Source organism: Hylobates moloch, unplaced genomic scaffold (assembly GCF_009828535.3).
Source record: "Hylobates moloch isolate HMO894 unplaced genomic scaffold, HMol_V3 SCAFFOLD_20, whole genome shotgun sequence".
Lineage (NCBI taxonomy): Eukaryota > Metazoa > Chordata > Mammalia > Primates > Hylobatidae > Hylobates > Hylobates moloch.
The window spans coordinates 44,502,593-44,516,728 of record NW_026652295.1 but is presented as its reverse complement, the minus strand read 5'-3'; the positions used below and the strand labels follow the sequence as shown (position 1 = coordinate 44,516,728).

The following is a 14,136-nucleotide window of genomic DNA, read 5'->3' as shown; positions in this document are numbered from 1 at the left end:
CATCCAAAGTCAGTATCACTGGGTCCAAATCAAGGTGTTAGCAGGGCCACACTCCCTCTGGGGCTCTAGAGGAGAATCCATGCCTTGCCTTTTGCAGCCTCTTATGGCAGTAGGCATTGCTTAGTATCTACATCACTCTAATTTATGTGTCTGTGGTAACATTGCCTTCTCTCTTCTGTGTCTCAAATCTTCCTCTGCCTCCTTTTTCTAAAGGTACTTGTGATAAAAAATTAGCCGGGCATGGTGGAGTGCACCTATAGTCACAGCTGCTTGGGAGGCTGAGGCAAGGGAATTGCTTGAACCTGGGAGGCAGAGGTTGCAGTGAGCCGAAATCACACCACTGCACTCCAGCCTGGCGACAGAACAAGACTCTGTTTCAAAAAACAAACACACACACAAAAATACTTGTGATAGCATTTAGGGACCACTCAGATAACCCAGGATAACCTCTCCATCTCAAGATCCTTAATCACTTCTGCAAAGTCCCTTTTTGCCATATAAAATAACATTGCCAAGTACCAGGGTGATATGGTTTGGCTGTGTCCCCACCAAAATCTCATCTTGAATTCCCACATGTTGTGGGAGGGATCCGATGGGAGGTAATTGAATCATGGGGGCAGGTCTTTCCCATGCTATTGTTGTGATAGTAAGTCTCAGGAGATCTGATGGTTATTATAAAGGGGAGTTTCCCTGCACAAGCTTTCTTCTCTTGTCTGCCACCATGTGTGACATGCCTTCTACCTTCCACCATGATTGTGAGGACTCCCCAGCCACGTGAAACTGCAAGTCCATTAAACCTTTTTTTTTCTGTAAATCGCCCAGTCTCAGGTACATTTTTATCAGCAGTATGAAAATGGACTAATACAGTAAATTGGTACCAGTACAGTGGGATGTTGCTGAAAAGATACCTGAAAATGTGGAAGTGACATTGGAACAGTTTGGAGGGCTCAGAAGAAGATAGGAAAATGTGGGAAAGTCTGGAACTCCCTAGATACTTGTTGAATGGCTTTGACAAAAATGCTGATAGTGATATGAACAACAAGGCCCAGGCTGAGGTGTTCTCAGATGGAGATGAGGAACTTGGGAACTGTAGCAAAGGTGACTCTTGTTATGTTTTAGCAAAGAGGCAGGTGGCATTTTTCCATTGCCCTAGAGATTTGTGGAACTTGAACTGGAGAGAGATCATTTAAGGTATCTGGCAGAAGAAATTTCTAAGGAACAAAGCATTCAAGAGGTGACTTGGGCGCTGTTAAAGGCCTTCAGTTTTATAGGGAAAGAAGAGCATAAATGTTTGAAAAATTTGCAGCCTGACAATGCAATAGAAAAAAAAATCCCATTTTTTGAGGAGAAATTCAAGCCAGCTGCAGAAATTTGCGTAAGTAATGAGGAGTCAAATGTTAATCCCCAAGACAGTGGGGAAAATGTCTCCAGGCATGTCAGAGATCTTCACGGCAGCCCCTCTGATCACAGGCCTGGAGGCCTAGAAAGAAAACATGGTTTCATGGGCTGGGCCCAGGGCCCCTGTGCTGTGTGCAGCCTAGGGACTTTGTGTCCTGCATCCCAGCTGTTCCAGTCATGGCTAAAAGGGGCCAAGGTACAGCTCAGGCTGTTGCTTCAGAGGGTGGAAGCCCCAAACCTTGGCAGCTTCCACGAAGTGTTGAGCCTGCTGGTACACAGAAGTCAAGAATTGAGATTTGGGAACCTCTGCCTAGATTTCAGAGGATGTATGGAAACACCTGGATGTCCAGGCAGAAGTTTGCTGCAGGGGTGGGGCTCTCATGGAGAACCTCTGTAGGCCAGTTTGGAAGGGAAATGTGGGGTAAGAATGCCCACACAGAGTCCCTATTGGTGTACCACCTAATGGAGCTGTGAGAAGAGGGCCACCATCCTCCAGACCCCAGAATGGTAGATCCACCAACAGTTTGCACCATGTGCCTGGAAAAGCTGCAGACACTCAACACCATTCCATGAAAGCAGCCAAGAGGGAGGCTGTACCCTGCAAAGCCACAGGGGCTGAGCTGCCCAAAACCATGGGAACCCACCTCTTGCAACAGCATGACTTGGATATGAGACATGGAGTCAAAGGAGATCATTTTGGAGCTTTAAGGTTTGACTACCCTGCTAAATTTCAGACTTGCATGGGGCCTGTAGCTCCCTTTTTTTGGCCAATTTATCCCATTTGGAATGGCTGTATTTATGAAATACCTGTATCCCCATTATATCTAGGAAGTAACTAAGTCCCTTTTGATTTTACAGGCTCATAGGTGGAAGGAACTTGTCTTGTCTCTGATGAGACTTTGGTCTGTGGAGTTTTGAGTTAATGCTGAAATGGGTTAAGACTTTGGGGAACTGTTGGGAAGGCATGATTGGTTTTGAAATGTGAGGACACAAGATTTGGGAGGGGCCAGAGGTGGAATGATATGGTTTGGCTGTGTCCCCACCCAAATCTCATCTTGAATTCCCACGTGTTGTAAGAGGGACCCAGTGGGAGGTAATTGAATCATGGGAGCAGGTCTTTCCTGTGCTGTTCTCATGATAGTGAGTAAGTCTAATAAGATCTGATGGTTATTATAAGGGGGAGTTTCCCTGCACAAGCTCTCTTCTCTTGTCTTCTACCATGTGACATATGCCTTTCACCTTCCACCATGTTTATGAGGCCTCCCCAGCCACACAGAACTGTAAGTCTATTAAACCATTTTTTTTTTTTTTTTTTGGTAAACTGCCCAGTCTTGGGTATGTCTTTATCAGTAGTGTGAAAACAGACTAATACACAGGGATTAGGATGTGGATATCTTTTGGGGGACCATTGTTTAGCCTATGGAGGTGGAGGAAAGATAAGATGTCTGGAACTGTGGCAGCCAACTGTCATAGGGGTACAAGCCTGAGGATGCCTGAACAGAAAGAAAACAATGCAGCTTGATTCTCAATAATGTGGTTATGCTCCTGACATAGCCAAACCTGGAACTATCCACCCTGGGCTTACTTTTAAGTGAGAGAAGAAATCCCATTGATTTAGTTACCTTGAGTTGAGAATAATGCTACTTGCAGCTTAATACTTCCTAAGAAATACAACTGCTGATTTTCTTAAAACCTGAGATGATAAGGAAAGTGACAATCAGCTAAAGGTAAATGGGTCAGTCTTGCCACTGTTCTTATAAAACACTTCCTGTTTCACAAAATGTACCTTTTGATTATATTCCCTTTTGTAATGTTCTATAATCTAATTGTTTTTCTGCATATGTCTAATTTCTCTAACAAAACAGGGAGCTTGATGAGAACAGGGATGCTGAATCTTTGACTCTTACCTGCTGCACACTGCTGGGACAAGAAAAACATTCATTAAATCACCAGCTACTTGATCAATTAATTGATTACATTTGTATTATCTGTGGATTTCAAATGCAAATAATAAGGTAATTTCCTAGAATAATTAATAACTAAATTGTGTTTATATTTCATATACCAATGTTTTCATATACCAGTGTTTATACTGCACCAGTACTATGCCAGGCAAATAGCATTTCTCATTCATTCTCTATCACACACACACACACACACACACACACACATACACCTTTCTAATTTTTTATATCATTCTTCCAAAATATTATCTCCAGCTTACAAAGACAATAAGAACCAGAGCCTTCATACCCATATCCATCTGATTCTAAATTCTATTAGCTAATTCTCATACATGCTACACTGCTTCTATGACATGATACAAGATTTATCTTAGAAAGATTTGGGAAAAATTGATTTAGCAAAAGGAGGTAAAAATAAGTTTTAAAAATACCAGTTGAGTTGATCACCTGACCCCTTACTTAAGGACTAGATTGAAAAGACAGGTGGGGAAGACTGTGGGAAGAACAGAGGAAATCAGAAGACAAGAGAAGAAATAGCAAGGAGGTCTCAAACCCTTAGAGACAGACCTGCTCCTTTAAAATAAGAGCCATGGGAACTATACCCACCCACTTTAATGAAAATTACCAGTTTCCATCTACAATATTTGTAGCTGAACACCAACATTTCAGAACTCAATCACCAGCATTTCAGAAGCAAACCTGGATTTGCCACTTAAAGTCACCATAGGAATGTCAGTTGCCTAAGAGCAAGCAGGACAGTCATAGGTTCTGCCAAACTTTCACCCAGTGCCTGGGAGGATTATCTCCAGTGATAAAGTTTAAAGGGATGGCAGGAGTCAAGAATAAAGCTGTGCACTGATTTCATCATAAGTCCAAAATACTGACTGCATATACAAATATGAATATACTTACATATTTATACATATTATATTTTATATGTAATTATATAATTGTTAACCATATGTTTATAAATCTCTTAACTGATTATTAACTGATAAAAAGCAATCTGCTGGATAATACATAAACTATAAATACTGCTATGTTTTAAAACACATAACTACATTTTTATCTTATTTACCCTATCTTATATGGAAATTTTCAATAATTTACAAACATCAATAAAATTCAACAACCTGGGCCGGGCACGGTGGCTCACACCTGTAATCCCAACACTTTGGGAGGCTGAGGCAGGCAGATCACGAGTTCAGGAGATTGAGCCCATCCTGGCTAACACGGTGAAACCCCATCTCTACTAAAAAATACAAAAAATTAGCTGGGTGTGGTGGCGGCCGCCTGCGGTCCCAGCTACTCAGGAGGCTGAGGCAGGAGAACAGAGTGAACCTGGGAGGTGGAGCTTGCAGTGAGCTGAGATTGTGCCACTGCACTCCAGCCTGGGTGACAGAGCGAGACTCTGTCTCAAAAAGAAAAAAAAAAAAATTCAACAACCTAATTCCCATTGCAAATATTTTTCTTTCACATTTTTTCTCCACCTAATTTTTAAACATTAGTAGTAACTAACAGCACATCATTAATAACTCCAACATTCCAAAAACACTAGACAGGATGGAAATTAACTATAAAACAAATCTAATGAACTTATGGCTAGAGATTCTGACTTTTAGCAACTTCTCAGTGATGAAGGTAAGTAAACCTTTTCACTCATGAGTCAACATGCTTAAGTATGTGTTCCAGAAAACTATCGCCCAGGAAAATAAGTCTATAACCAATAACTAACTTGATTGTTTGTGTAAATTCCTGCAAGCACATCTATCTGGACAAAGAGTTTGTTGAAACGGAGAAGCGGTTCTCTTACCGAGACAATAGACTGCTCACCTAGGAACCAGCTCGTTAACCAAACAGCAGTTTACTATCAAGACTCACTTCAAAACTCATGCTTTGTTGCACCTACCAATCCAAATTACATGACGACATAAAATTTGTCCAATTCTCAATCAGTTCTTTGTGTGAACGACCCATCATTGTTTTTGTTTGTTTGTTTTTGTTTCGTTTTGTTTTGTTTGAGACAGAGTCTTGCTCTGTTGCCCAGGCTGGAGTGCAGTGGCATGATCTCAGCTCACTGCAACCTCCGCCTCCCGGGTTCAAGCAATTATCCGCCTCAGCCTCCCGAGTAGCTGGGATTACAGGTGCCCGCCACCACGTCTGGCTAATTTTTTGTATTTTTAGTAGAGACGGGATTTCACCATCTTGGCCAGGCTAGTCTTGAACTCCTGACCTCGTGATCCACCCGCCTCAGCCTCTCAAAGATCTGGGACTACAGGCGTGAGCCACCACGCCTGGCTGAAAGACCCATCTTAAACCACTTGACCCCAAACAACAAAACCCTTCCAATAACTTCTCTTGACCTCCCCTCTGACGCACTCTGAAGTCTGTCAAAGTGGTATCTGCCTTTACTGCAGGGGATCGCATAAACTTAGCTTTGCTTGACTAATAGTTTTTTGGGGAGTTCACCATGTCAACACCTCTACCTATCTGTGAGTTAAGTTTGCTTCCTTAAATATGATTCATTTAAGCTTCAGATTCTGGTCTGGGCTATGAGGAAGGCAATTGTAGGTGAGAATTCACAAATGGCTGCTTGCTCTCATCCAACATTGTCCCTTTCAGCTTCCTGGAGGCCACTTCAGAAATTCCCACTTCTATTTGTCTTCGAAAAGTGGCTCTTCCCCTCTGTGGAGAAAGCAGTTACTAGGACATTATGAAATTGCCCCACCAGGTAGCTATTCCAAGAGTTTTGTTTATTTTGTACTGCTGGTGCGTGGCGTAGTCTCTGTATTTCTGTTGTCTGAAAAATTCATTTAAGACCTCGATTCTGAAAGTAACAGGAGAGATGTACTGTCACATTCTAGAGTAAGGTACTAAGTGCCTTCCTCATGGAACTTAGTTATAAAATAGCAAAACTAGGCCTGTAACCTTTACTGCATCATCCACCACCAGCCTATAAAAAGAAGACTACAGATTTGAAAGTGGGCTTGGGGAGCCTAAAGAGTTGCTAGCCTAGTAAGGACATTTTTTGCATCTTCTTCCCTGTCCCATCTGATTTTATCATTTGTTTATTATATTGGGACCCATAACTGGAAATACATTTTACATTGAGACTCAGTGCACAAATACATATATGTGTGTTTGGATGTGTGTGTGTGTGTGTGTGTGTGTGTGTGTGTGTGTATAAACTGAAGCAGTTTAATAAAATACCTATCCTTGCTATGTGTGATGTACTCTGATATTTTCTATAATGATCCATTGTATTCTTTTTTATCATTTTTAAAACATAGTTGCCAACTACTAAATGAATTTCACAAACAATGAACCACAACCTCAAGCTGAAAAACACTCTCAGAGATATGCCTATAGAAATTGGGACATCTAATCAAATGGGAGTCAGCTTCTTAGTCTAGGCTGGGTGTCTTCAATCAGCTTTGGCTTCAGAATCTCCATCCAGAGAAGTCATGGACCAAAGTGAGTCAGGCTAAGTTGATTTCAATACTTGCTAACCAGTCACAACCCACAGAATGAAAACCACTAACAAAACCCAGGTGCGTTCCTAGACTTTGTTTGGATTGCTAATTCTCCAATAAGATTGGGAGAAATAAGAGCCAGTAAACCTCTGACTGGCAGTTAATCCTTGTGACACAATTTTTCACAATGTTCTCTTCTTTTCTTTCTCTAGGGATTGGTGGTTCTAAGTCCCAGGATGTGAAAATAAATAGGAAATTTGTTCAAGTCTCCTGGTAGCTGGAGAAGAAATGGCTCTCTCAACTCCCAATTGAGGGCAATAACAATGAATGTTCTCTTGGGAAGAAAAAATTTTTACTTGGAGAGAAGTGACTCCATTCCAAGGCCTGGATACATATTGTGTGGCAGGCTTTGCCTGGGTCTGTACATGTGTGTGAATGCAAACACCTTTTATCATTATCTCCCAGAAAAGAAAGATCTTTCTCTATATCTTCTGAAAAAAGCAAACAAATATAGAGAATTTTTTAAGATTCCAAAAGTCCTAATAATGAGGGTTGAGAAATATTTTAAATACATCCTTTAACTTCCATTGAGAAAAACAGCAGTATATGTGAAACTAGAAAAATAATTTTTATAATTCTAGCAATATATACAGCTGATTTTCCATCTCTTCACAAACAAAGACTCTTAGCCCATTTCCTAGTCTGCTGTAGATCCTCCCACTAAAACAGAGTGCTGTACTTAGACAGGAAAATAAGTTGTAAAGCCTCCCTTTTAAAAATTCAAATAGGGCCGGGCGCGGTGGCTCATGCTTGTAATCCCAGCACTTTGGGAGGCCGAGGCGGGCGGATCACGAGGTCAGGAGATCGAGACCGCGGTGAAACCCCGTCTCTACTAAAAATACAAAAAAATTAGCCGGGCGTGGTGGCGGGCGCCTGTAGTCCCAGCTACTCGGAGAGGCTGAGGCAGGAGAATGGCGTGAACCCGGGAGGCGGAGCTTGCAGTGAGCCGAGATTGCGCCACTGCACTCCAGCCTGGGCGACAGAGCGAGACTCCGTCTCAAAAAAAAAAAAAAAAATTCAAATAGATCCCCAGTTCATGTTGAATGACGTAAGGCAGAAAGCAGGAAAGGGTAAGAGAAATGGAGAGTATAACTGTTCCTAAGTGCAGCAAAACTGACCTTGCCCAAGCAAAAGCAATGGCTCCAGAATCAAGTAAATGGTGGCAAAAGAAGTCACCCAAAGAGTGTGGACTAAAAAAACCTTCTTTACAGATAAAGAAATGAACCCACCAAAGTGGAGAGTTGCCTAATATTACTCATACAGTAAGTGGCAGAGCCAAGACTCAAAAAAAAACCTGAAGGCACATGTGCACACAATTGGCTCATAAACCACCACATGATCTAAGCCATGAAAGCAAGCAAGACTGGACTACCCCTTCCTGCATCTCAAAGACATCCTCTGCTCACAAGCTTAATGGTTCCCTTGTTCCCTCCAGGCCAACAATCACATTTCCTTCAGTCTCGGGACCTGTGGGTGCTGGGGACAGGAGAGAGCACAGTGTAACCCTCCTTGGATGAATGCCTCCATTAGTGGTTGTTTCATGCCCTCCCCAGCAGTGCCTTTTTCTGGCTGGTAGTGTCTGGGAGGGGAACTGATGACAAGCATAAAAATAGAACTGCCCAGAAAGGAACACAAAGCTCCATGATGGCTCTCATAAAGCTGCCTGAAAAACATTCTATCCAGTAACCACTTCCACCCATGCCAGTGGAATTAAAGTCTCTGTTAAAATAGAAGGAAGTAACTTTTTAAAACATAACTAATATGTTTCTTTATTATTTAACCTTATGAAAACACAGTAAAAAAGTCAAGAAAAAGATAATGCAAATTTTCCCATTTTACAGATAAAGAAATGAACCCACCGAAGTGGAGACTTGCCTAATATTACTCATATAATAAGTGGCAGAGCCAAGACTCAAGTCAGTGACAGCTCCAAGGTGCGTGTTCTTTCTTTGAACTTGTCAGCTGAGGAACAGGTAGGTAGGATCTTGGGGAGAAGCAACGAGTTGATGTGTGATGAGGCGTTTGGCAACAGCCCTGTCCTGAAGGCCCAGAAGCCATGTCTACATCCTTTCCTGTGCTGAGGTTCTAATATTTAACATAACGTTTCATTTCTAGACATTAGTAAGTTTTATTACCTCTGTGTTACATTTTATTAAATAATATTTGCCTATAAATTTTATTTGGGATGATGTAATTTATTAAATTATTTGAGGATGAGCGTATGTAACCCTAAAGATCTGTATGTTTTTCATTTTTAGGAAGAATGAGCAGTCTGTTTAATTGTGTCCTCTCTCTTGAGCCATTTAAATTAATTTTAAAGAGATGCTTTAAAACATTCAAACACATACATTCCACATTATTCTCACAGTTTTCCCACTGCAGAAAATTCTGATATTAGAGCCCATCAAGGTCCTGGACACTCCATTTCCTGCCCATGGAATGGGAGCCCTCCCTCGTGAGGGGAAATTGTGTGTGCTTTACACAATCTTCCCCTTTGGGGCTACTAGGTTTTAATCTATTTACTTGCCTAAGAAACATGGAGCTGAGTGTGTGCCACTTACTGGGCTGTGTGGTGGGTGTTAGGGACACACTGGTCTCTGCTCTCTAAGAACTCACAGACCAGTAGAGGAGGCCGAGATATAGCCAGGGACTGACAGAAGAAGACAGCAGATGGTTCAGAGCACACACGCTGGAAAGCAACAGACTTCTATATGGATCCTGGTTTGGGGGTTCTGGCTCTGTGACCCTGGGCCAGATCTTGATTTTGATAAATCTATTTTCTCATTTGTAGAAATAGGTAATAGTAAGACCAGCAGGTAGGTTTCTTGTGAGGATTAAACAAGCAAATACATATGATAAGCTAAGTGTCACCTAGAACATGGTAAGAACTCAATAAATATCAGTAACTATTAGTATTACATGCTATGGAAACACAGAGGGGCATTTGACCCATCCTTGACAGAGGAGGATGATTTGGAAAGGTTTCCCCAAAAAATGGCACTCTAGAGCAAGGATAGGCAGCAGAGTGAGATGTGATTCTCAACCAGGGGGTCAGTTTTTGCCCTCCCAGGGAACATTTAGTAATGTCTGGAGACATTTTCGGTTGTCACAACTCGGCGGTGGGTGCTATGCATCTCGTGGGTAGAGGCCAGGGATGCTGCCAACATCCTGCAGTGCACAGGACAGCCCCACAACTAAGAACTGTTCAGACAGAAACAACAATAATGCCAAGGCTGAGAAGCCCTGGTTTAGAGCATGAACTCTATAGTCAAAATGCCTGGATTTTAATTCTGGCTCTGTCACTTGTCAGCTGTGTGACTTTAAGGGCATTATTGAATTTTTCTGTGCTTCACTTAGCTCATTTGTAAATGAAATAAGAAAATGAATTAAATAAGTTAATATTGATAAATTGAACAAAGTATTACAATATACTTAAACAAATTCTAATATCTAATCCTAAAGGATCTTTTTTCACCCCAAATCAGAAGTAATGGCTATTAAAACCTACTCTTTTGTGCTCTAGACAGCTTCTAGGAAGGTCACTCTTACTTCCATGGAGTCCTTTGGACTATATGACTTTAGCCAAGTCTCAGCCTGGTTTACTATGGCTCAGTTAGTCCATGCAATTTTAAATGCACGCTTAAGACATGCAACAGAAAAGCATGGCTCCCTCTGTGATGCTGCTGGTGACAGGACCAGATGGGACAGGGAAGAAGCCAAGCCAGGAAGGACTTGCGCTCACATTCTCTTCCACAGCTTCTGCCTTTACTGTTTTATGTTTTCTTCCTGTTTCTCCTTCCTATTCAAGACGTATCTCCAACACCCTCAAAGCAATTCTCTGCTATTTTCTCAAGCTATTATGATAAAGCTTTATAGCTTCTTACTGCTTGAGGGCATTTTAGAATAATCATCTATGCCTGAATGGTTTTTGAAGGACAGATGAGAAGTCAGATATTTCCCAGGAATCTATACTTCTTCTCTAATCAAAAGGATATTCGGGGCTGGGCGCAGTGGCTCACGCCTATAATCCCAGCACTTTAGAGCCCGAGGCAGGCGGATTGCCTGAGGTCAGGAGTTAGAGACCAGCCTGGCCAACATGGTGAAACCCCATTTCTACTAAAATACAAATATTAGCCAGGCGTGGTGGCAGGTGCCTGTAATCCCAGCTACTCAGAAAGCTGAGGCAGAAAAATCGCTTGAACCCGGGAGGCAGAGGTTGCAGTGAGCCAAGATCGCACCACTGCACTCCAGCCTGGGTGACAGAGCGAGACTCTGTCTCAAAAATAATAATAATAATTAGCCAAGCATGGTGGTGGGCGCCTGTAATCCCAGCTACTCGGGAGGCTGAGGCAGGAGAATCGCTTAAACCCAGGAGGCGGAGATTGCAGTGAGCCGAGATCACGCCATTGCACTCCAGCCTGGGCAACAGCAAGACTCCGTCTCAAAAAGAAAAAATAAAGGATATGCAAAATTGCTATATCTTACTATTGCGTCTTCAAAGTTTCCAATGCAAGCCTTGAACTTCTTTATGGTTTATCTCTTAATCAACCACCTGGGTCACCCATATATTTATACAAACACCTGCACTTGAGCCATTCACTGAAAAAAAAAGCTAAAATCACCAACCTCTATAAAAAATGAGTTTAAAATAGAGAGGGCTCTAAGCAGGGGATATTTTTTCTCTATTTCTCCTCCATTCTCTTTTTCCACATTTCTCATGATAATCAGTCTGTTCTTCAGGCTGTTTGCTTTCAGAAATTTTATTTGCACTCCTCTCTAAATGTTTCAAACTGAGAAAATAATCCAGGGAGGGCCTTGAAATTCAAATTCCCTCAGGAGCACTATCACCTCTCTCCTCAAAGAGATTCGTGGTTTGGGGGCTTCTTCCGAAGCATCCCATCATATTAGTCCTCACTTGTTTCTGTCCTTAGGCCAGAGAAACTCCGGGGTATCAACACCATCCTGAAGGGTCAACCAACTCAAGAACATATATTCAGAATTTTCAAAATGGGATGAAAGGAAGGGACCAGCTCCACAATACATCTGAGTTCTATATTTATTTTCTTTGAACAGCCAATCCAAGGAGGAATATCAAGGTCACCAACCAAAATACCTTCTCTCTTGCCCACAGCATTTTCCAAAAAGTTGAGGTCAGTGAACCCACTGTTTATTAAAATGTTATGACAAGGGATAGGTTGCTCTTTTCTATCTACTATTTTTATGAAATAAGTTGTGAAACTGGAATTGATTTGGGGCAAACACACAGTTTTGTGGTTCAGCTTCTTCACTCAGAGCTGATTTATAAAATAAGTTAAAAATATCTTATTATAAAACAGCATCCTGTGAAAATATATTTCATGATTCTATGAAATGGGATTGTTTGGATGGGATCAGAAGAAAGAGTATTTATTTCCAGGTCAAAATTCAGCCAATACAATTAATTCCCTATTTTCTTTTTAAAGTAAACACTTGGGAGCTTTTAATAAGTAGCACTGGGTTAACTTGGTTTTCATCTGTGATGCTGCCCTTTCTGTTTTCATATCTTCTCTGTCTCTTTCTCCTCCTTCTTTATGAGGACCTTTAAAAGACTCACATTTCTCTTGCTTCTTTGCTTCCTATTTGGGAGGGATTCTGTCCCTGAGGTTAACTAATTTATTTATTATATTTTCATAAGGTTACTAATGTTGACTTTTAGTACAATTAAAGTGTTCCTCTCAAAATTTGAAATCTACTATGACCCATAAAAAGAGAATAATCATTATATAAACAGAAAGGGTGGAGAAGAATCAAGAAAAGGTTTATTAGTGGCCCAAAGTCTTAGAGCAGAGGTCATGGGCAAAATCTGGCATGAAGCCTGTGTTTACACAGTCTTTGGGCTAAGAATGTTTTTACATTTTCAAAGAGTTGTGAAGAAAAAGAAAAAACAAAGAAGAATATGGAATAGAGACAGTCTGGGGTCTGCATAGCTTATTATTTACTATTTGGCTCTAACAGAAAACGTTTGCTGACTGCTCCCCTATACTGTCCTTTCTTTCCTGGCTTGATATAACACTGACAGATTCATCTTCAGATTATTAAACTGAGCTTACATTTCCTATCTACTCTATCTTTTTGGTCAAAAAACACATTAACATTATTCCTCTGATTTTTTTATAGCAATAAGGCTTATGAAAAATTGTTTTGTTTTGTTTTGTTTGACATAGGGGGGTATCTCACTATGTTGTCTAGGCTGGGCTTCAATTCCTGGGCTCAAGTAATCCTCTTACCTCAGCTCCCAAGTAGCTGGGACTACAGGTGCATGCCACCACACTTAGTGGTGAATTTACTTATTTATTTATTGCAGTAGGTAATTTTCTGATGTCATTCATGTACTCATATTTATTGAGTTCCTACAATATGCCAAGCACTGAGACGTTTCTTAGGGTGAAATAAAGTGGTTACCAATAGAGTTACCAAATCCAGCACATTATTTCAAACAGATAATAAACTCATTTAAGTGTCTTTTAAAAAAAATCTCTTTTATAGTAAATATGTGCTCTTGTTACTTTATAACCCAACAGCTTTCTTTGGTTCCTTTTTGTCTCCAGAACAAAATACAAATTAGTCAGGCTGAGTGGCTATTAGAGCATTCCACAATTGTCTTTTTAATCTCTCCTCTCACTACTTCTCCACCTGGACTTAATACAGCATGAACTGGGCTATTCATTAGTATCCAAACATAAGTTGTTCTTCCCAAAATTCATTCTGTCAAACATGTCAACCTCTCATCCTGGAAACAGTTCAGATATTTTTACTAAGAATAAAAAGAGTTGGTAGAAAAGCTGTTGGGAAGGCATAGCTTCCACCCGAGGGAAACCATTCATATATACACCTTATTTAACATAGTGACAGTTTTCACCCTCGCATATTAAACAATAGTCATCTGAGAACATTGAACAAGGCTAATGTGCCAAGCTTGGTGCTATGAATGAAGCACAGTACTTGTCCTCAGAAGACACCAAAGTTTAAAACCTAACATGGTAATTTAACTCTGGATCTCTCCATGCCCCTGTCCTCCGCATTCCCTCATTCACTCATCCATTCATTTAGTAAATTTTTTTTTATTATTATACTTTAGGTTTTAGGGTACATGTGCACAATGTGCAGGTTTGTTACATATGTATCCATATGCCATGTTGGTGTGCTGCACCCATTAACTCGTCATTTAGCATTAGGTATATCTCCTAATGCTGTCCCTCCCC

General features: G+C 41.0%; 1 long non-coding RNA gene across 2 annotated transcripts in view; it reads right to left on the bottom strand.

Moving 5' to 3' along the window:
• The window catches only part of LOC116460195 (uncharacterized), a 101,508-nt gene that overhangs the window by 64,988 nt on the left and 22,384 nt on the right, over positions 1-14,136 (bottom strand). The window lies entirely within an intron of this gene.